Source organism: Hyla sarda, chromosome 4 (genome assembly GCF_029499605.1).
Source record: "Hyla sarda isolate aHylSar1 chromosome 4, aHylSar1.hap1, whole genome shotgun sequence".
NCBI classification, from domain to species: Eukaryota; Metazoa; Chordata; class Amphibia; order Anura; family Hylidae; genus Hyla; species Hyla sarda.
Window position 1 is genome coordinate 20997553 of NC_079192.1, and position 21164 is coordinate 21018716.

Genomic DNA, 21164 nt, shown 5'->3' on the forward strand with positions numbered 1-21164 from the left:
GGAGGCAATTGTTTTCTTTGTGCACCAAAGAAAACTCAGGAAAAAGGAATCCAAAGTCTTAAGTCTCCAGAGTCTCCAGAGTCTCCATGGAAATAAAGATGGAATTTTAAAAAGAGATCTACAAAAAAAGAAGCCATTAAGTCGTTGCACAGAGAGAACCCACACTTATCCTACCTCAGTTTAGTGAAGGTTTAAGCTGAAAAACTCTGTAGATATCCCCAATCCATGGAGCGAATAGGCCGAAACCACATGCCGAAAGGAGCCCGCTGAGATTGGCCAGGGGAAACAAACGTCCGTACGGGAGATGCCCACGGACAGAGCCTAATTTAATGGATTCCTGACATTAGTTTGCAGCAGAGCATAACGTAGACGTTCAGCGACTGATTTTGTCACCTGGGACCCGTTTTCCCAAAGTCATGAGTTAGAAAACTAAGGAAAAAGGAGGTAAAATCCTAGAGGGAGCGTAAGGAACCTTAAAGGTAGAAAGAAACCAAAGTCTTAAGTCTCCAGAGACTCCATGGAAATAAAGATGGAAATTTAAAAAGAGATCTACAAAAAAAGAAGCCATTAGGTTGTTGCACCGAGAGAACCCACACTTATCCTACCTCAGTTTCCTTAAGGTTTAAGCTGAAAAACTCTGTAGATATCCCCAATCCATGGAGCGAATAGGCCGAAACCACATGCCGAAAGGAGCCCGCTGAGATTGGCCAGGGGAAACAAACGTCCGTACGGGAGATGCCCACGGCCAGAGCCTTATCCAATGGATTCCTGACATTAGTTTGCAGCACAGCATATACCAGAGTCAATAACTTGTAAAGTAGACGGTCAGCGACTGATTTCGTCACCTGGGACCTGTGTGCCCAAAGTCATGAGTTAGTTGCAGCTGAAATGCGGACTGCAGCTTTCCCTCAATCACTGGCGCTACAACAAAGCCCCGTGTAGCCCATGCCTAAGGCCTATGGCTTTTAGATTGCAAACTCTTCCAGGTGCCGTGTTATTTCCTATACTTTCTGATTCCTTCTCTTGTGGAATAAAGTTTCGAATACAGTTCCCAGTTCACAGTCAGCCCTAGCACTCGTGATGTCGCCTCTGACAAGGACAGAGAAAGAGACACCCTTCCCTTTCTCCACACTGCTATCAGTACCTATTCTAAGGACTGGGACACATGTGAGATCCCCACTGGTGTCGGCCGGGGCAGCCAACATGCGCAACATGGCCGGTTAGCTCAGCTGGTTAGAGCGTGGTGCTAATAACGCCAAGGTCGCGGGTTCGATCCCCGTACGGGCCAGTCCGTCTCCTCTTTTTTGACCGTACCAGTCTCAAACTCCTTTTTCTCCCTACTGCCTAGATCTGGTGGGTGGAAATTGCTGCTGTCTTCATTTAAGCAGGTTACCGTGATGGCAAGCACCATACCCATTCCTCGTTAGTATAGTGGTGAGTATCCCCGCCTGTCACGCTGAAAAACTCTGTAGATATCCCCAATCTATGGAGCGAATAGGCCGAAACCACATGCCGAAAGGAGCCCGCTGAGATTGGCCAGGGGAAACAAACGTCCGTACGGGAGATGCCCACGGCCAGAGCCTTATCCAATGGATTCCTGACATTAGTTTGCAGCACAGCATATACCAGAGTCAATAACTTGTAAAGTAGACGGTCAGCGACTGATTTAGTCACCTGGGACCTGTGTGCCCAAAGTCATGAGTTAGTTGCAGCTGAAATGCGGACTGCAGCTTTCCCTCAATCACTGGCGCTACAACAAGGCCCCGTGTAGCCCATGCCTAAGGCCTATGGCTTTTAGATTGCAAACTCTTCCAGGTGCCGTGTTATTTCCTATACTTTCTGATTCCTTCTCTTGTGGAATAAAGTTTCGAATACAGTTCCCAGTTCACAGTCAGCCCTAGCACTCGTGATGTCGCCTCTGACAAGGACAGAGAAAGAGACACCCTTCCCTTTCTCCACACTGCTATCAGTACCTATTCTAAGGACTGGGACACATGTGAGATCCCCACTGGTGTCGGCCGGGACAGCCAACATGCGCAACATGGCCGGTTAGCTCAGCTGGTTAGAGCGTGGTGCTAATAACGCCAAGGTCGCGGGTTCGATCCCCGTACGGGCCAGTCCGTCTCCTCTTTTTTGACCGTACCAGTCTCAAACTCCTTTTTCTCCCTACTGCCTAGATCTGGTGGGTGGAAATTGCTGCTGTCTTCATTTAAGCAGGTTACCGTGATGGCAAGCACCATACCCATTCCTCGTTAGTATAGTGGTGAGTATCCCCGCCTGTCACGCAGGAGACCGGGGTTCGATTCCCCGACGGGCAGGCAATTGTTTTCTTTGTGCACCAAAGAAAACTCAGGAAAAAGGAATCCAAAGTCTTAAGTCTCCAGAGTCTCCAGAGTCTCCATGGAAATAAAGATGGAATTTAAAAAAGAGATCTACAAAAAAAGAAGCCATTAAGTCGTTGCACAGAGAGAACCCACACTTATCCTACCTCAGTTTAGTGAAGGTTTAAGCTGAAAAACTCTGTAGATATCCCCAATCCATGGAGCGAATAGGCCGAAACCACATGCCGAAAGGAGCCCGCTGAGATTGGCCAGGGGAAACAAACGTCCGTACGGGAGATGCCCACGGACAGAGCCTAATTTAATGGATTCCTGACATTAGTTTGCAGCAGAGCATAACGTAGACGTTCAGCGACTGATTTTGTCACCTGGGACCCGTTTTCCCAAAGTCATGAGTTAGAAAACTAAGGAAAAAGGAGGTAAAATCCTAGAGGGAGCGTAAGGAACCTTAAAGGTAGAAAGAAACCAAAGTCTTAAGTCTCCAGAGACTCCATGGAAATAAAGATGGAAATTTAAAAAGAGATCTACAAAAAAAGAAGCCATTAGGTTGTTGCACCGAGAGAACCCACACTTATCCTACCTCAGTTTCCTTAAGGTTTAAGCTGAAAAACTCTGTAGATATCCCCAATCCATGGAGCGAATAGGCCGAAACCACATGCCGAAAGGAGCCCGCTGAGATTGGCCAGGGGAAACAAACGTCCGTACGGGAGATGCCCACGGCCAGAGCCTTATCCAATGGATTCCTGACATTAGTTTGCAGCACAGCATATACCAGAGTCAATAACTTGTAAAGTAGACGGTCAGCGACTGATTTCGTCACCTGGGACCTGTGTGCCCAAAGTCATGAGTTAGTTGCAGCTGAAATGCGGACTGCAGCTTTCCCTCAATCACTGGCGCTACAACAAGGCCCCGTGTAGCCCATGCCTAAGGCCTATGGCTTTTAGATTGCAAACTCTTCCAGGTGCCGTGTTATTTCCTATACTTTCTGATTCCTTCTCTTGTGGAATAAAGTTTCGAATACAGTTCCCAGTTCACAGTCAGCCCTAGCACTCGTGATGTCGCCTCTGACAAGGACAGAGAAAGAGACACCCTTCCCTTTCTCCACACTGCTATCAGTACCTATTCTAAGGACTGGGACACATGTGAGATCCCCACTGGTGTCCGCCGGGGCAGCCGACATGCGCAACATGGCCGGTTAGCTCAGCTGGTTAGAGCGTGGTGCTAATAACGCCAAGGTCGCGGGTTCGATCCCCGTACGGGCCAGTCCGTCTCCTCTTTTTTGACCGTACCAGTCTCAAACTCCTTTTTCTCCCTACTGCCTAGATCTGGTGGGTGGAAATTGCTGCTGTCTTCATTTAAGCAGGTTACCGTGATGGCAAGCACCATACCCATTCCTCGTTAGTATAGTGGAGAGTATCCCCGCCTGTCACGCGGGAGACCGGGGTTCGATTCCCCGACGGGGACGCAATTGTTTTCTTTGTGCACCAAAGAAAACTCAGGAAAAAGGAATCCAAAGTCTTAAGTCTCCAGAGTCTCCAGAGTCTCCATGGAAATAAAGATGGAATTTTAAAAAGAGATCTACAAAAAAAGAAGCCATTAAGTCGTTGCACAGAGAGAACCCACACTTATCCTACCTCAGTTTCCTGAAGGTTTAAGCTGAAAAACTCTGTAGATATCCCCAATCCATGGAGCGAATAGGCCGAAACCACATGCCGAAAGGAGCCCGCTGAGATTGGCCAGGGGAAACAAACGTCCGTACGGGTGATGCCCACTGACAGAGCCTTATTTAATGGATTCCTGACATTAGTTTGCAGCAGAGCATAACGTAGACGTTCAGCGACTGATTTTGTCACCTGGGACCCTTTTTCCCAAAGTCATGAGTTAGAAAACTAAGGAAAAAGGAGGTAAAATCCTAGAGGGAGCGTAAGGAACCTTAAAGGTAGAAAGAAACCAAAGTCTTAAGTCTCCAGAGTCTCCATGGAAATAAAGATGGAATTTTAAAAAGAGATCTACAAAAAAAGAAGCCATTAAGTTGTTGCACAGAGAGAACCCACAATTATCCTACCTCAGTTTCCTGAAGGTTTAAGCTGAAAAACTCTGTAGATATCCCCAATCCATGGAGCGAATAGGCCGAAACCACATGCCGAAAGGAGCCCGCTGAGATTGGCCAGGGGAAACAAACGTCCGTACGGGAGATGCCCACGGACAGAGCCTTATTTAATGGATTCCTGACATTAGTTTGCAGCAGAGCATAACGTAGACGTTCAGCGACTGATTTTGTCACCTGGGACCCTTTTTCCCAAAGTCATGAGTTAGAAAACTAAGGAAAAAGGAGGTAAAATCCTAGAGGGAGCGTAAGGAACCTTAAAGGTAGAAAGAAACCAAAGTCTTAAGTCTCCAGAGACTCCATGGAAATAAAGATGGAAATTTAAAAAGAGATCTACAAAAAAAGAAGCCATTAGGTTGTTGCACCGAGAGAACCCACACTTATCCTACCTCAGTTTCCTTAAGGTTTAAGCTGAAAAACTCTGTAGATATCCCCAATCCATGGAGCGAATAGGCCGAAACCACATGCCGAAAGGAGCCCGCTGAGATTGGCCAGGGGAAACAAACGTCCGTACGGGAGATGCCCACGGCCAGAGCCTTATCCAATGGATTCCTGACATTAGTTTGCAGCACAGCATATACCAGAGTCAATAACTTGTAAAGTAGACGGTCAGCGACTGATTTCGTCACCTGGGACCTGTGTGCCCAAAGTCATGAGTTAGTTGCAGCTGAAATGCGGACTGCAGCTTTCCCTCAATCACTGGCGCTACAACAAAGCCCCGTGTAGCCCATGCCTAAGGCCTATGGCTTTTAGATTGCAAACTCTTCCAGGTGCCGTGTTATTTCCTATACTTTCTGATTCCTTCTCTTGTGGAATAAAGTTTCGAATACAGTTCCCAGTTCACAGTCAGCCCTAGCACTCGTGATGTCGCCTCTGACAAGGACAGAGAAAGAGACACCCTTCCCTTTCTCCACACTGCTATCAGTACCTATTCTAAGGACTGGGACACATGTGAGATCCCCACTGGTGTCGGCCGGGGCAGCCAACATGCGCAACATGGCCGGTTAGCTCAGCTGGTTAGAGCGTGGTGCTAATAACGCCAAGGTCGCGGGTTCGATCCCCGTACGGGCCAGTCCGTCTCCTCTTTTTTGACCGTACCAGTCTCAAACTCCTTTTTCTCCCTACTGCCTAGATCTGGTGGGTGGAAATTGCTGCTGTCTTCATTTAAGCAGGTTACCGTGATGGCAAGCACCATACCCATTCCTCGTTAGTATAGTGGTGAGTATCCCCGCCTGTCACGCAGGAGACCGGGGTTCGATTCCCCGACGGGGAGGCAATTGTTTTCTTTGTGCACCAAAGAAAACTCAGGAAAAAGGAATCCAAAGTCTTAAGTCTCCAGAGTCTCCAGAGTCTCCATGGAAATAAAGATGGAATTTTAAAAAGAGATCTACAAAAAAAGAAGCCATTAAGTCGTTGCACAGAGAGAACCCACACTTATCCTACCTCAGTTTAGTGAAGGTTTAAGCTGAAAAACTCTGTAGATATCCCCAATCCATGGAGCGAATAGGCCGAAACCACATGCCGAAAGGAGCCCGCTGAGATTGGCCAGGGGAAACAAACGTCCGTACGGGAGATGCCCACGGACAGAGCCTAATTTAATGGATTCCTGACATTAGTTTGCAGCAGAGCATAACGTAGACGTTCAGCGACTGATTTTGTCACCTGGGACCCGTTTTCCCAAAGTCATGAGTTAGAAAACTAAGGAAAAAGGAGGTAAAATCCTAGAGGGAGCGTAAGGAACCTTAAAGGTAGAAAGAAACCAAAGTCTTAAGTCTCCAGAGACTCCATGGAAATAAAGATGGAAATTTAAAAAGAGATCTACAAAAAAAGAAGCCATTAGGTTGTTGCACCGAGAGAACCCACACTTATCCTACCTCAGTTTCCTTAAGGTTTAAGCTGAAAAACTCTGTAGATATCCCCAATCCATGGAGCGAATAGGCCGAAACCACATGCCGAAAGGAGCCCGCTGAGATTGGCCAGGGGAAACAAACGTCCGTACGGGAGATGCCCACGGCCAGAGCCTTATCCAATGGATTCCTGACATTAGTTTGCAGCACAGCATATACCAGAGTCAATAACTTGTAAAGTAGACGGTCAGCGACTGATTTCGTCACCTGGGACCTGTGTGCCCAAAGTCATGAGTTAGTTGCAGCTGAAATGCGGACTGCAGCTTTCCCTCAATCACTGGCGCTACAACAAGGCCCCGTGTAGCCCATGCCTAAGGCCTATGGCTTTTAGATTGCAAACTCTTCCAGGTGCCGTGTTATTTCCTATACTTTCTGATTCCTTCTCTTGTGGAATAAAGTTTCGAATACAGTTCCCAGTTCACAGTCAGCCCTAGCACTCGTGATGTCGCCTCTGACAAGGACAGAGAAAGAGACACCCTTCCCTTTCTCCACACTGCTATCAGTACCTATTCTAAGGACTGGGACACATGTGAGATCCCCACTGGTGTCGGCCGGGGCAGCCGACATGCGCAACATGGCCGGTTAGCTCAGCTGGTTAGAGCGTGGTGCTAATAACGCCAAGGTCGCGGGTTCGATCCCCGTACGGGCCAGTCCGTCTCCTCTTTTTTGACCGTACCAGTCTCAAACTCCTTTTTCTCCCTACTGCCTAGATCTGGTGGGTGGAAATTGCTGCTGTCTTCATTTAAGCAGGTTACCGTGATGGCAAGCACCATACCCATTCCTCGTTAGTATAGTGGTGAGTATCCCCGCCTGTCACGCGGGAGACCGGGGTTGATTCCCCGACGGGGAGGCAATTGTTTTCTTTGTGCACCAAAGAAAACTCAGGAAAAAGGAATCCAAAGTCTTAAGTCTCCAGAGTCTCCAGAGTCTCCATGGAAACAAAGATGGAATTTTAAAAAGAGATCTACAAAAAAAGAAGCCATTAAGTCGTTGCACAGAGAGAACCCACACTTATCCTACCTCAGTTTCCTGAAGGTTTAAGCTGAAAAACTCTGTAGATATCCCCAATCCATGGAGCGAATAGGCCGAAACCACATGCCGAAAAGAGCCCGCTGAGATTGGCCAGGGGAAACAAACGTCCATACGGGAGATGCCAACGGACAGAGCCTTATTTAATGGATTCCTGACATTAGTTTGCAGCAGAGCATAACGTAGACGTTCAGCGACTGATTTTGTCACCTGGGACCCTTTTTCCCAAAGTCATGAGTTAGAAAACTAAGGAAAAAGGAGGTAAAATCCTAGAGGGAGCGTAAGGAACCTTAAAGGTAGAAAGAAACCAAAGTCTTAAGTCTCCAGAGACTCCATGGAAATAAAGATGGAAATTTAAAAAGAGATCTACAAAAAAAGAAGCCATTAGGTTGTTGCACCGAGAGAACCCACACTTATCCTACCTCAGTTTCCTTAAGGTTTAAGCTGAAAAACTCTGTAGATATCCCCAATCCATGGAGCGAATAGGCCGAAACCACATGCCGAAAAGAGCCCGCTGAGATTGGCCAGGGGAAACAAACGTCCATACGGGAGATGCCAACGGACAGAGCCTTATTTAATGGATTCCTGACATTAGTTTGCAGCAGAGCATAACGTAGACGTTCAGCGACTGATTTTGTCACCTGGGACCCTTTTTCCCAAAGTCATGAGTTAGAAAACTAAGGAAAAAGGAGGTAAAATCCTAGAGGGAGCGTAAGGAACCTTAAAGGTAGAAAGAAACCAAAGTCTTAAGTCTCCAGAGACTCCATGGAAATAAAGATGGAAATTTAAAAAGAGATCTACAAAAAAAGAAGCCATTAAGTTGTTGCACCGAGAGAACCCACACTTATCCTACCTCAGTTTCCTTAAGGTTTAAGTACCTATAGGTACTGCTATCAGTACCTATTCTAAGGACTGGGACACATGTGAGATCCCCACTGGTGTCGGCCGGGGCAGCCGACATGCGCAACATGGCCGGTTAGCTCAGCTGGTTAGAGCGTGGTGCTAATAACGCCAAGGTCGCGGGTTCGATCCCCGTACGGGCCAGTCCGTCTCCTCTTTTTTGACCGTACCAGTCTCAAACTCCTTTTTCTCCCTACTGCCTAGATCTGGTTGGTGGAAATTGCTGCTGTCTTCATTTAAGCAGGTTACCGTGATGGCAAGCACCATACCCATTCCTCGTTAGTATAGTGGTGAGTATCCCCGCCTGTCACGCGGGAGACCGGGGTTCGATTCCCCGACGGGGAGGCAATTGTTTTCTTTGTGCACCAAAGAAAACTCAGGAAAAAGGAATCCAAAGTCTTAAGTCTCCAGAGTCTCCAGAGTCTCCATGGAAATAAAGATGGAATTTTAAAAAGAGATCTACAAAAAAAGAAGCCATTAAGTCGTTGCACAGAGAGAACCCACACTTATCCTACCTCAGTTTCCTGAAGGTTTAAGCTGAAAAACTCTGTAGATATCCCCAATCCATGGAGCGAATAGGCCGAAACCACATGCCGAAAGGAGCCCGCTGAGATTGGCCAGGGGAAACAAACGTCCGTACGGGAGATGCCCACGGACAGAGCCTTATTTAATGGATTCCTGACATTAGTTTGCAGCAGAGCATAACGTAGACGTTCAGCGACTGATTTTGTCACCTGGGACCCTTTTTCCCAAAGTCATGAGTTAGAAAACTAAGGAAAAAGGAGGTAAAATCCTAGAGGGAGCGTAAGGAACCTTAAAGGTAGAAAGAAACCAAAGTCTTAAGTCTCCAGAGACTCCATGGAAATAAAGATGGAAATTTAAAAAGAGATCTACAAAAAAAGAAGCCATTAGGTTGTTGCACCGAGAGAACCCACACTTATCCTACCTCAGTTTCCTTAAGGTTTAAGCTGAAAAACTCTGTAGATATCCCCAATCCATGGAGCGAATAGGCCGAAACCACATGCCGAAAGGAGCCCGCTGAGATTGGCCAGGGGAAACAAACGTCCGTACGGGAGATGCCCACGGCCAGAGCCTTATCCAATGGATTCCTGACATTAGTTTGCAGCACAGCATATACCAGAGTCAATAACTTGTAAAGTAGACGGTCAGCGACTGATTTCGTCACCTGGGACCTGTGTGCCCAAAGTTATGAGTTAGTTGCAGCTGAAATGCGGACTGCAGCTTTCCCTCAATCACTGGCGCTACATCAAGGCCCCGTGTAGCCCATGCCTAAGGCCTATGGCTTTTAGATTGCAAACTCTTCCAGGTGCCGTGTTATTTCCTATACTTTCTGATTCCTTCTCTTGTGGAATAAAGTTTCGAATACAGTTCCCAGTTCACAGTCAGCCCTAGCACTCGTGATGTCGCCTCTGACAAGGACAGAGAAAGAGACACCCTTCCCTTTCTCCACACTGCTATCAGTACCTATTCTAAGGACTGGGACACATGTGAGATCCCCACTGGTGTCGGCCGGGGCAGCCGACATGCGCAACATGGCCGGTTAGCTCAGCTGGTTAGAGCGTGGTGCTAATAACGCCAAGGTCGCGGGTTCGATCCCCATACGGGCCAGTCCGTCTACTCTTTTTTGACCGTACCAGTCTCAAACTCCTTTTTCTCCCTACTGCCTAGATCTGGTGGGTGGAAATTGCTGCTGTCTTCATTTAAGCAGGTTACCGTGATGGCAAGCACCATACCCATTCCTCGTTAGTATAGTGGTGAGTATCCCCGCCTGTCACGCGGGAGACCGGGGTTCGATTCCCCGACGGGGAGGCAATTGTTTTCTTTGTGCACCAAAGAAAACTCAGGAAAAAGGAATCCAAAGTCTTAAGTCTCCAGAGTCTCCAGAGACTCCATGGAAATAAAGATGGAATTTTAAGAAGAGATCTACAAAAAAAGAAGCCATTAAGTCGTTGCACAGAGAGAACCCACACTTATCCTACCTCAGTTTCCTGAAGGTTTAAGCTGAAAAACTCTGTAGATATCCCCAATCCATGGAGCGAATAGGCCGAAACCACATGCCGAAAGGAGCCCGCTGAGATTGGCCAGGGGAAACAAACGTCCGTACGGGAGATGCCCACGGACAGAGCCTTATTTAATGGATTCCTGACATTAGTTTGCAGCAGAGCATAACGTAGACGTTCAGCGACTGATTTTGTCACCTGGGACCCTTTTTCCCAAAGTCATGAGTTAGAAAACTAAGGAAAAAGGAGGTAAAATCCTAGAGGGAGCGTAAGGAACCTTAAAGGTAGAAAGAAACCAAAGTCTTAAGTCTCCAGAGACTCCATGGAAATAAAGATGGAAATTTAAAAAGAGATCTACAAAAAAAGAAGCCATTAGGTTGTTGCACCGAGAGAACCCACACTTATCCTACCTCAGTTTCCTTAAGGTTTAAGCTGAAAAACTCTGTAGATATCCCCAATCCATGGAGCGAATAGGCCGAAACCACATGCCGAAAGGAGCCCGCTGAGATTGGCCAGGGGAAACAAACGTCCGTACGGGAGATGCCCACGGCCAGAGCCTTATCCAATGGATTCCTGACATTAGTTTGCAGCACAGCATATACCAGAGTCAATAACTTGTAAAGTAGACGGTCAGCGACTGATTTCGTCACCTGGGACCTGTGTTCCCAAAGTTATGAGTTAGTTGCAGCTGAAATGCGGACTGCAGCTTTCCCTCAATCACTGGCGCTACAACAAGGCCCCGTGTAGCCCATGCCTAAGGCCTATGGCTTTTAGATTGCAAACTCTTCCAGGTGCCGTGTTATTTCCTATACTTTCTGATTCCTTCTCTTGTGGAATAAAGTTTCGAATACAGTTCCCAGTTCACAGTCAGCCCTAGCACTCGTGATGTCGCCTCTGACAAGGACAGAGAAAGAGACACCCTTCCCTTTCTCCACACTGCTATCCGTACCTATTCTAAGGACTGGGACACATGTGAGATCCCCACTGGTGTCGGCCGGGGCAGCCGACATGCGCAACATGGGTTAGCTCAGCTGGTTAGAGCGTGGTGCTAATAACGCCAAGGTCGCGGGTTCGATCCCCGTACGGGCCAGTCCGTCTCCTCTTTTTTGACCGTACCAGTCTCAAACTCCTTTTTCTCCCTACTGCCTAGATCTGGTGGGTGGAAATTGCTGCTGTCTTCATTTAAGCAGGTTACCGTGATGGCAAGCACCATACCCATTCCTCGTTAGTATAGTGGTGAGTATCCCCGCCTGTCACGCGGGAGACCGGGGTTCGATTCCCCGACGGGGAGGCAATTGTTTTCTTTGTGCACCAAAGAAAACTCAGGAAAAAGGAATCCAAAGTCTTAAGTCTCCAGAGTCTCCAGAGACTCCATGGAAATAAAGATGGAATTTTAAGAAGAGATCTACAAAAAAAGAAGCCATTAAGTCGTTGCACAGAGAGAACCCACACTTATCCTACCTCAGTTTCCTGAAGGTTTAAGCTGAAAAACTCTGTAGATATCCCCAATCCATGGAGCGAATAGGCCGAAACCACATGCCGAAAGGAGCCCGCTGAGATTGGCCAGGGGAAACAAACGTCCGTACGGGAGATGCCCACGGACAGAGCCTTATTTAATGGATTCCTGACATTAGTTTGCAGCAGAGCATAACGTAGACGTTCAGCGACTGATTTTGTCACCTGGGACCCTTTTTCCCAAAGTCATGAGTTAGAAAACTAAGGAAAAAGGAGGTAAAATCCTAGAGGGAGCGTAAGGAACCTTAAAGGTAGAAAGAAACCAAAGTCTTAAGTCTCCAGAGACTCCATGGAAATAAAGATGGAAATTTAAAAAGAGATCTACAAAAAAAGAAGCCATTAGGTTGTTGCACCGAGAGAACCCACACTTATCCTACCTCAGTTTCCTTAAGGTTTAAGCTGAAAAACTCTGTAGATATCCCCAATCCATGGAGCGAATAGGCCGAAACCACATGCCGAAAGGAGCCCGCTAAGATTGGCCAGGGGAAACAAACGTCCGTACGGGAGATGCCCACGGCCAGAGCCTTATCCAATGGATTCCTGACATTAGTTTGCAGCAGAGCATAACGTAGACGTTCAGCGACTGATTTTGTCACCTGGGACCCTTTTTCCCAAAGTCATGAGTTAGAAAACTAAGGAAAAAGGAGGTAAAATCCTAGAGGGAGCGTAAGGAACCTTAAAGGTAGAAAGAAACCAAAGTCTTAAGTCTCCAGAGACTCCATGGAAATAAAGATGGAAATTTAAAAAGAGATCTACAAAAAAAGAAGCCATTAGGTTGTTGCACCGAGAGAACCCACACTTATCCTACCTCAGTTTCCTTAAGGTTTAAGCTGAAAAACTCTGTAGATATCCCCAATCCATGGAGCGAATAGGCCGAAACCACATGCCGAAAGGAGCCCGCTAAGATTGGCCAGGGGAAACAAACGTCCGTACGGGAGATGCCCACGGCCAGAGCCTTATCCAATGGATTCCTGACATTAGTTTGCAGCACAGCATATACCAGAGTCAATAACTTGTAAAGTAGACGGTCAGCGACTGATTTCGTCACCTGGGACCTGTGTGCCCAAAGTCATGAGTTAGTTGCAGCTGAAATGCGGACTGCAGCTTTCCCTCAATCACTGGCGCTACAACAAGGCCCCGTGTAGCCCATGCCTAAGGCCTATGGCTTTTAGATTGCAAACTCTTCCAGGTGCCGTGTTATTTCCTATACTTTCTGATTCCTTCTCTTGTGGAATAAAGTTTCGAATACAGTTCCCAGTTCACAGTCAGCCCTAGCACTCGTGATGTCGCCTCTGACAAGGACAGAGAAAGAGACACCCTTCCCTTTCTCCACACTGCTATCAGTACCTATTCTAAGGACTGGGACACATGTGAGATCCCCACTGGTGTCGGCCGGGGCAGCCGACATGCGCAACATGGCCGGTTAGCTCAGCTGGTTAGAGCGTGGTGCTAATAACGCCAAGGTTGCGGGTTCGATCCCCGTACGGGCCAGTTCGTCTCCTCTTTTTTGACCGTACCAGTCTCAAACTCCTTTTTCTCCCTACTGCCTAGATCTGGTGGGTGGAAATTGCTGCTGTCTTCATTTAAGCAGGTTACCGTGATGGCAAACACCATACCCATTCCTCGTTAGTATAGTGGTGAGTATCCCCGCCTGTCACGCGGGAGACCGGGGTTCGATTCCCCGACGGGGAGGCAATTGTTTTCTTTGTGCACCAAAGAAAACTCAGGAAAAAGGAATCCAAAGTCTTAAGTCTCCAGAGTCTCCAGAGTCTCCATGGAAATAAAGATGGAATTTTAAAAAGAGATCTACAAAAAAAGAAGCCATTAAGTCGTTGCACAGAGAGAACCCACACTTATCCTACCTCAGTTTCCTGAAGGTTTAAGCTGAAAAACTCTGTAGATATCCCCAATCCATGGAGCGAATAGGCCGAAACCACATGCCGAAAGGAGCCCGCTGAGATTGGCCAGGGGAAACAAACGTCCGTACGGGAGATGCCCACGGACAGAGCCTTATTTAATGGATTCCTGACATTAGTTTGCAGCAGAGCATAACGTAGAAGTTCAGCGACTGATTTTGTCACCTGGGACCCTTTTTCCCAAAGTCATGAGTTAGAAAACTAAGGAAAAAGGAGGTAAAATCCTAGAGGGAGCGTAAGGAACCTTAAAGGTAGAAAGAAACCAAAGTCTTAAGTCTCCAGAGACTCCATGGAAATAAAGATGGAAATTTAAAAAGAGATCTACAAAAAAAGAAGCCATTAAGTTGTTGCACCGAGAGAACCCACACTTATCCTACCTCAGTTTCCTTAAGGTTTAAGTACCTATAGGTACTGCTATCAGTACCTATTCTAAGGACTGGGACACATGTGAGATCCCCACTGGTGTTGGCCGGGGCAGCCGACATGCGCAACATGGCCGGTTAGCTCAGCTGGTTAGAGCGTGGTGCTAATAACGCCAAGGTCGTGGGTTCGATCCCCGTACGGGCCAGTCCGTCTCCTCTTTTTTGACCGTACCAGTCTCAAACTCCTTTTTCTCCCTACTGCCTAGATCTGGTGGGTGGAAATTGCTGCTGTCTTCATTTAAGCAGGTTACCTTGATAGCAAACACCATACCCATTCCTCGTTAGTATAGTGGTGAGTATCCCTGTCTGTCACGCGGGAGACCGGGGTTTGATTCCCCGACGGGGAGGCAATTGTTTTCTTTGTGCACCAAAGAAAACTCAGGAAAAAGGAATCCAAAGTCTTAAGTCTCCAGAGTCTCCAGAGTCTCCATGAAAATAAAGATGGAATTTTAAAAAGAGATCTACAAAAAAAGAAGCCATTAAGTCGTTGCACAGAGAGAACGCACACTTATCCTACCTCAGTTTCCTGAAGGTTTAAGCTGAAAAACTCTGTAGATATCCCCAATCCATGGAGCGAATAGGCCGAAACCACATGCCGAAAGGAGCCCGCTGAGATTGGCCAGGGGAAACAAACGTCCGTACGGGAGATGCCCACGGACAGAGCCTTATTTAATGGATTCCTGACATTAGTTTGCAGCAGAGCATAACGTAGACGTTCAGCGACTGATTTTGTCACCTGGGACCCTTTTTCCCAAAGTCATGAGTTAGAAAACTAAGGAAAAAGGAGGTAAAATCCTAGAGGGAGCGTAAGGAACCTTAAAGGTAGAAAGAAACCAAAGTCTTAAGTCTCCAGAGACACCATGGAAATAAAGATGGAAATTTAAAAAGAGATCTACAAAAAAAGAAGCCATTAGGTTGTTGCACCGAGAGAACCCACACTTATCCTACCTCAGTTTCCTTAAGGTTTAAGCTAAAAAAACTCTGTAGATATCCCCAATCCATGGAGCGAATAGGCCGAAACCACATGCCGAAAGGAGCCCGCTGAGATTGGCCAGGGGAAACAAACGTCCGTACGGGAGATGCCCACGGCCAGAGCCTTATCCAATGGATTCCTGACATTAGTTTGCAGCACAGCATATACCAGAGTCAATAACTTGTAAAGTAGACGGTCAGCGACTGATTTCGTCACCTGGGACCCGTTTGCCCAAAGTCATGAGTTAGTTGCAGCTGAAATGCGGACTGCAGCTTTCTCTCAATCACTGGCGCTACAACAAGGCCCCGTGTAGCCCATGCCTAAGGCCTATGGCTTTTAGATTGCAAACTCTTCCAGGTGCCGTGTTATTTCCTATACTTTCTGATTCCTTCTCTTGTGGAATAAAGTTTCGAATACAGTTCCCAGTTCACAGTCAGCCCTAGCACTCGTGATGTCGCCTCTGACAAGGACAGAGAAAGAGACACCCTTCCCTTTCTCCACACTGCTATCAGTACCTATTCTAAGGACTGGGACACATGTGAGATCCCCACTGGTGTTGGCCGGGGCAGCCGACATGCGCAACATGGCCGGTTAGCTCAGCTGGTTAGAGCGTGGTGCTAATAACGCCAAGGTCGTGGGTTCGATCCCCGTACGGGCCAGTCCGTCTCCTCTTTTTTGACCGTACCAGTCTCAAACTCCTTTTTCTCCCTACTGCCTAGATCTGGTGGGTGGAAATTGCTGCTGTCTTCATTTAAGCAGGTTACCGTGATAGCAAACACCATACCCATTCCTCGTTAGTATAGTGGTGAGTATCCCCGCCTGTCACGCGGGAGACCGGGGTTTGATTCCCCGACGGGGAGGCAATTGTTTTCTTTGTGCACCAAAGAAAACTCAGGAAAAAGGAATCCAAAGTCTTAAGTCTCCAGAGTCTCCAGAGTCTCCATGGAAATAAAGATGGAATTTTAAAAAGAGATCTACAAAAAAAGAAGCCATTAAGTCGTTGCACAGAGAGAACCCACACTTATCCTACCTCAGTTTCCTGAAGGTTTAAGCTGAAAAACTCTGTAGATATCCCCAATCCATGGAGCGAATAGGCCGAAACCACATGCCGAAAGGAGCCCGCTGAGATTGGCCAGGGGAAACAAACGTCCGTACGGGAGATGCCCACGGACAGAGCCTTATTTAATGGATTCCTGACATTAGTTTGCAGCAGAGCATAACGTAGACGTTCAGCGACTGATTTTGTCACCTGGGACCCTTTTTCCCAAAGTCATGAGTTAGAAAACTAAGGAAAAAGGAGGTAAAATCCTAGAGGGAGCGTAAGGAACCTTAAAGGTAGAAAGAAACCAAAGTCTTAAGTCTCCAGAGACACCATGGAAATAAAGATGGAAATTTAAAAAGAGATCTACAAAAAAAGAAGCCATTAGGTTGTTGCACCGAGAGAACCCACACTTATCCTACCTCAGTTTCCTTAAGGTTTAAGCTAAAAAAACTCTGTAGATATCCCCAATCCATGGAGCGAATAGGCCGAAACCACATGCCGAAAGGAGCCCGCTGAGATTGGCCAGGGGAAACAAACGTCCGTACGGGAGATGCCCACGGCCAGAGCCTTATCCAATGGATTCCTGACATTAGTTTGCAGCACAGCATATACCAGAGTCAATAACTTGTAAAGTAGACGGTCAGCGACTGATTTCGTCACCTGGGACCCGTTTGCCCAAAGTCATGAGTTAGTTGCAGCTGAAATGCGGACTGCAGCTTTCCCTCAATCACTGGCGCTACAACAAGGCCCCGTGTAGCCCATGCCTAAGGCCTATGGCTTTTAGATTGCAAACTCTTCCAGGTGCCGTGTTATTTCCTATACTTTCTGATTCCTTCTCTTGTGGAATAAAGTTTCGAATACAGTTCCCAGTTCACAGTCAGCCCTAGCACTCGTGATGTCGCCTCTGACAAGGACAGAGAAAGAGACACCCTTCCCTTTCTCCACACTGCTATCAGTACCTATTCTAAGGACTGGGACACATGTGAGATCCCCACTGGTGTCGGCCGGGGCAGCCGACATGCGCAACATGGCCGGTTAGCTCAGCTGGTTAGAGCGTGGTGCTAATAACGCCAAGGTTGCGGGTTAGATCCCCGTACGGGCCAGTCCGTCTCCTCTTTTTTGACCGTACCAGTCTCAAACTCCTTTTTCTCCCTACTGCCTAGATCTGGTGGGTGGAAATTGCTGCTGTCTTCATTTAAGCAGGTTACCGTGATGGCAAGCACCATACCCATTCCTCGTTAGTATAGTGGTGAGTATCCCCGCCTGTCACGCGGGAGACCGGGGTTCGATTCCCCGACGGAGAGGCAATTGTTTTCTTTATGCACCAAAGAAAACTCAGGAAAAAGGAATCCAAAGTCTTAAGTCTCCAGAGTCTCCAGAGACTCCATGGAAATAAAGATGGAATTTTAAAAAGAGATCTACAAAAAAAGAAGCCATTAAGTCGTTGCACAGAGAGAACCCACACTTATCCTATCTCAGTTTCCTGAAGGTTTAAGCTGAAAAACTCTGTAGATATCCCCAATCCATGGAGCGAATAGGCCGAAACCACATGCCGAAAGGAGCCCGCTGAGATTGGCCAGGGGAAACAAACGTCCGTACGGGAGATGCCCACGGACAGAGCCTTATTTAATGGATTCCTGACATTAGTTTGCAGCAGAGCATAACGTAGAAGTTCAGCGACTGATTTTGTCACCTGGGACCCTTTTTCCCAAAGTCATGAGTTAGAAAACTAAGGAAAAAGGAGGTAAAATCCTAGAGGGAGCGTAAGGAACCTTAAAGGTAGAAAGAAACCAAAGTCTTAAGTCTCCAGAGACTCCATGGAAATAAAGATGGAAATTTAAAAAGAGATCTACAAAAAAAGAAGCCATTAAGTTGTTGCACCGAGAGAACCCACACTTATCCTACCTCAGTTTCCTTAAGGTTTAAGTACCTATAGGTACTGCTATCAGTACCTATTCTAAGGACTGGGACACATGTGAGATCCCCACTGGTGTTGGCCGGGGCAGCCGACATGCGCAACATGGCCGGTTAGCTCAGCTGGTTAGAGCGTGGTGCTAATAACGCCAAGGTCGTGGGTTCGATCCCCGTACGGGCCAGTCCGTCTCCTCTTTTTTGACCGTACCAGTCTCAAACTCCTTTTTCTCCCTACTGCCTAGATCTGGTGGGTGGAAATTGCTGCTGTCTTCATTTAAGCAGGTTACCGTGATAGCAAACACCATACCCATTCCTCGTTAGTATAGTGGTGAGTATCCCCGCCTGTCACGCGGGAGACCGGGGTTTGATTCCCCGACGGGGAGGCGATTGTTTTCTTTGTGCACCAAAGAAAACTCAGGAAAAAGGAATCCAAAGTCTTAAGTCTCCAGAGTCTCCAGAGTCTCCATGGAAATAAAGATGGAATTTTAAAAAGAGATCTACAAAAAAAGAAGCCATTAAGTCGTTGCACAGAGAGAACCCACACTTATCCTACCTCAGTTTCCTGAAGGTTTAAGCTGAAAAACTCTGTAGATATCCCCAATCCATGGAGCGAATAGGCCGAAACCACATGCCGAAAGGAGCCCGCTGAGATTGGCCAGGGGAAACAAACGTCCGTACGGGAGATGCCCACGGACAGAGCCTTATTTAATGGATTCCTGACATTAGTTTGCAGCAGAGCATAACGTAGACGTTCAGCGACTGATTTTGTCACCTGGGACCCTTTTTCCCAAAGTCATGAGTTAGAAAACTAAGGAAAAAGGAGGTAAAATCCTAGAGGGAGCGTAAGGAACCTTAAAGGTAGAAAGAAACCAAAGTCTTAAGTCTCCAGAGACTCCATGGAAATAAAGATGGAAATTTAAAAAGAGATCTACAAAAAAAGAAGCCATTAGGTTGTTGCACCGAGAGAACCCACACTTATCCTACCTCAGTTTCCTTAAGGTTTAAGCTAAAAAAACTCTGTAGATATCCCCAATCCATGGAGCGAATAGGCCGAAACCACATGCCGAAAGGAGCCCGCTGAGATTGGCCAGGGGAAACAAACGTCCGTACGGGAGATGCCCACGGCCAGAGCCTTATCCAATGGATTCCTGACATTAGTTTGCAGCACAGCATATACCAGAGTCAATAACTTGTAAAGTAGACGGTCAGCGACTGATTTCGTCACCTGGGACCCGTTTGCCCAAAGTCATGAGTTAGTTGCAGCTGAAATGCGGACTGCAGCTTTCCCTCAATCACTGGCGCTACAACAAGGCCCCGTGTAGCCCATGCCTAAGGCCTATGGCTTTTAGATTGCAAACTCTTCCAGGTGCCGTGTTATTTCCTATACTTTCTGATTCCTTCTCTTGTGGAATAAAGTTTCGAATACAGTTCCCAGTTCACAGTCAGCCCTAGCACTCGTGATGTCGCCTCTGACAAGGACAGAGAAAGAGACACCCTTCCCTTTCTCCACACTGCTATCAGTACCTATTCTAAGGACTGGGACACATGTGAGATCCCCACTGGTGTCGGCCGGGGCAGCCGACATGCGCAACATGGCCGGTTAGCTCAGCTGGTTAGAGCGTGGTGCTAATAACGCCAAGGTCGCGGGTTCGATCCCCGTACGGGCCAGTCCGTCTCCTCTTTTTTGACCGTACCAGTCTCAAACTCCTTTTTCTCCCTACTGCCTAGATCTGGTGGGTGGAAATTGCTGCTGTCTTCATTTAAGCAGGTTACCGTGATGGCAAGCACCATACCCATTCCTCGTTAGTATAGTGGTGAGTATCCCCGCCTGTCACGCGGGAGACCGGGGTTCGATTCCCCGACGGTGAGGCAATTGATTTCTTTATGCACCAAAGAAAACTCAGGAAAAAGGAATCCAAAGTCTTAAGTCTCCAGAGTCTCCAGAGACTCCATGGAAATAAAGATGGAATTTTAAAAAGAGATCTACAAAAAAAGAAGCCATTAAGTCGTTGCACAGAGAGAACCCACACTTATCCTACCTCAGTTTCCTGAAGGTTTAAGCTGAAAAACTCTGTAGATATCCCCAATCCATGGAGCGAATAGGCCGAAACCACATGCCGAAAGGAGCCCGCTGAGATTGGCCAGGGGAAACAAACGTCCGTACGGGAGATGCCCACGGACAGAGCCTTATTTAATGGATTCCTGACATTAGTTTGCAGCAGAGCATAACGTAGACGTTCAGCGACTGATTTTGTCACCTGGGACCCTTTTTCCCAAAGTCATGAGTTAGAAAACTAAGGAAAAAGGAGGTAAAATCCTAGAGGGAGCGTAAGGAACCTTAAAGGTAGAAAGAAACCAAAGTCTTAAGTCTCCAGAGACTCCATGGAAATAAAGATGGAAATTTAAAAAGAGATCTACAAAAAAAGAAGCCATTAGGTTGTTGCACCGAGAGAACCCACACTTATCCTACCTCAGTTTCCTTAAGGTTTAAGCTGAAAAACTCTGTAGATATCCCCAATCCATGGAGCGAATAGGCCGAAACCACATGCCGAAAGGAGCCCGCTGAGATTGGCCAGGGGAAACAAACGTCCGTACGGGAGATGCCCACGGCCAGAGCCTTATCCAATGGATTCCTGACATTAGTTTGCAGCACAGCATATACCAGAGTCAATAACTTGTAAAGTAGACGGTCAGCGACTGATTTCGTCACCTGGGACCCGTTTGCCCAAAGTCATGAGTTAGTTGCAGCTGAAATGCGGACTGCAGCTTTCCCTCAATCACTGGCGCTACAACAAGGCCCCATGTAGCCCATGCCTAAGGCCTATGGCTTTTAGATTGCAAACTCTTCCAGGTGCCGTGTTATTTCCTATACTTTCTGATTCCTTCTCTTGTGGAATAAAGTTTCGAATACAGTTCCCAGTTCACAGTCAGCCCTAGCACTCGTGATGTCGCCTCTGACAAGGACAGAGAAAGAGACACCCTTCCCTTTCTCCACACTGCTATCAGTACCTATGGCCGGTTAGCTCAGCTGGTTAGAGCGTGGTGCTAATAACGCCAAGGTCGTGGGTTCGATCCCCGT

General features: G+C 47.3%; 11 non-coding genes across 11 annotated transcripts; all 11 read left to right on the forward strand.

Moving 5' to 3' along the window:
* Nucleotides 1-1214: 1214 nt before the first annotated feature.
* TRNAI-AAU (transfer RNA isoleucine (anticodon AAU)) lies at nucleotides 1215-1288 on the forward strand. The gene has a single exon. It is a non-coding gene; the product is annotated as a tRNA-Ile (tRNA).
* A 755-nt stretch (nucleotides 1289-2043) lies between these two features.
* TRNAI-AAU (transfer RNA isoleucine (anticodon AAU)) lies at nucleotides 2044-2117 on the forward strand. Its single transcript has one exon. It is a non-coding gene; the product is annotated as a tRNA-Ile (tRNA).
* A 1411-nt stretch (nucleotides 2118-3528) lies between these two features.
* Nucleotides 3529-3602, forward strand: TRNAI-AAU (transfer RNA isoleucine (anticodon AAU)). Its single transcript has one exon. It is a non-coding gene; the product is annotated as a tRNA-Ile (tRNA).
* A 1842-nt stretch (nucleotides 3603-5444) lies between these two features.
* TRNAI-AAU (transfer RNA isoleucine (anticodon AAU)) lies at nucleotides 5445-5518 on the forward strand. The gene has a single exon. It is a non-coding gene; the product is annotated as a tRNA-Ile (tRNA).
* A 1411-nt stretch (nucleotides 5519-6929) lies between these two features.
* Nucleotides 6930-7003, forward strand: TRNAI-AAU (transfer RNA isoleucine (anticodon AAU)). Its single transcript has one exon. It is a non-coding gene; the product is annotated as a tRNA-Ile (tRNA).
* A 1349-nt stretch (nucleotides 7004-8352) lies between these two features.
* Nucleotides 8353-8426, forward strand: TRNAI-AAU (transfer RNA isoleucine (anticodon AAU)). The gene has a single exon. It is a non-coding gene; the product is annotated as a tRNA-Ile (tRNA).
* Nucleotides 8427-8555: 129 nt separating this feature from the next.
* Nucleotides 8556-8627, forward strand: TRNAD-GUC (transfer RNA aspartic acid (anticodon GUC)). Its single transcript has one exon. It is a non-coding gene; the product is annotated as a tRNA-Asp (tRNA).
* A 1413-nt stretch (nucleotides 8628-10040) lies between these two features.
* TRNAD-GUC (transfer RNA aspartic acid (anticodon GUC)) lies at nucleotides 10041-10112 on the forward strand. The gene has a single exon. It is a non-coding gene; the product is annotated as a tRNA-Asp (tRNA).
* Nucleotides 10113-11522: 1410 nt separating this feature from the next.
* TRNAD-GUC (transfer RNA aspartic acid (anticodon GUC)) lies at nucleotides 11523-11594 on the forward strand. Its single transcript has one exon. It is a non-coding gene; the product is annotated as a tRNA-Asp (tRNA).
* Nucleotides 11595-13438: 1844 nt separating this feature from the next.
* On the forward strand, nucleotides 13439-13510 carry TRNAD-GUC (transfer RNA aspartic acid (anticodon GUC)). The gene has a single exon. It is a non-coding gene; the product is annotated as a tRNA-Asp (tRNA).
* A 6169-nt stretch (nucleotides 13511-19679) lies between these two features.
* On the forward strand, nucleotides 19680-19753 carry TRNAI-AAU (transfer RNA isoleucine (anticodon AAU)). Its single transcript has one exon. It is a non-coding gene; the product is annotated as a tRNA-Ile (tRNA).
* Nucleotides 19754-21164: the final 1411 nt, after the last annotated feature.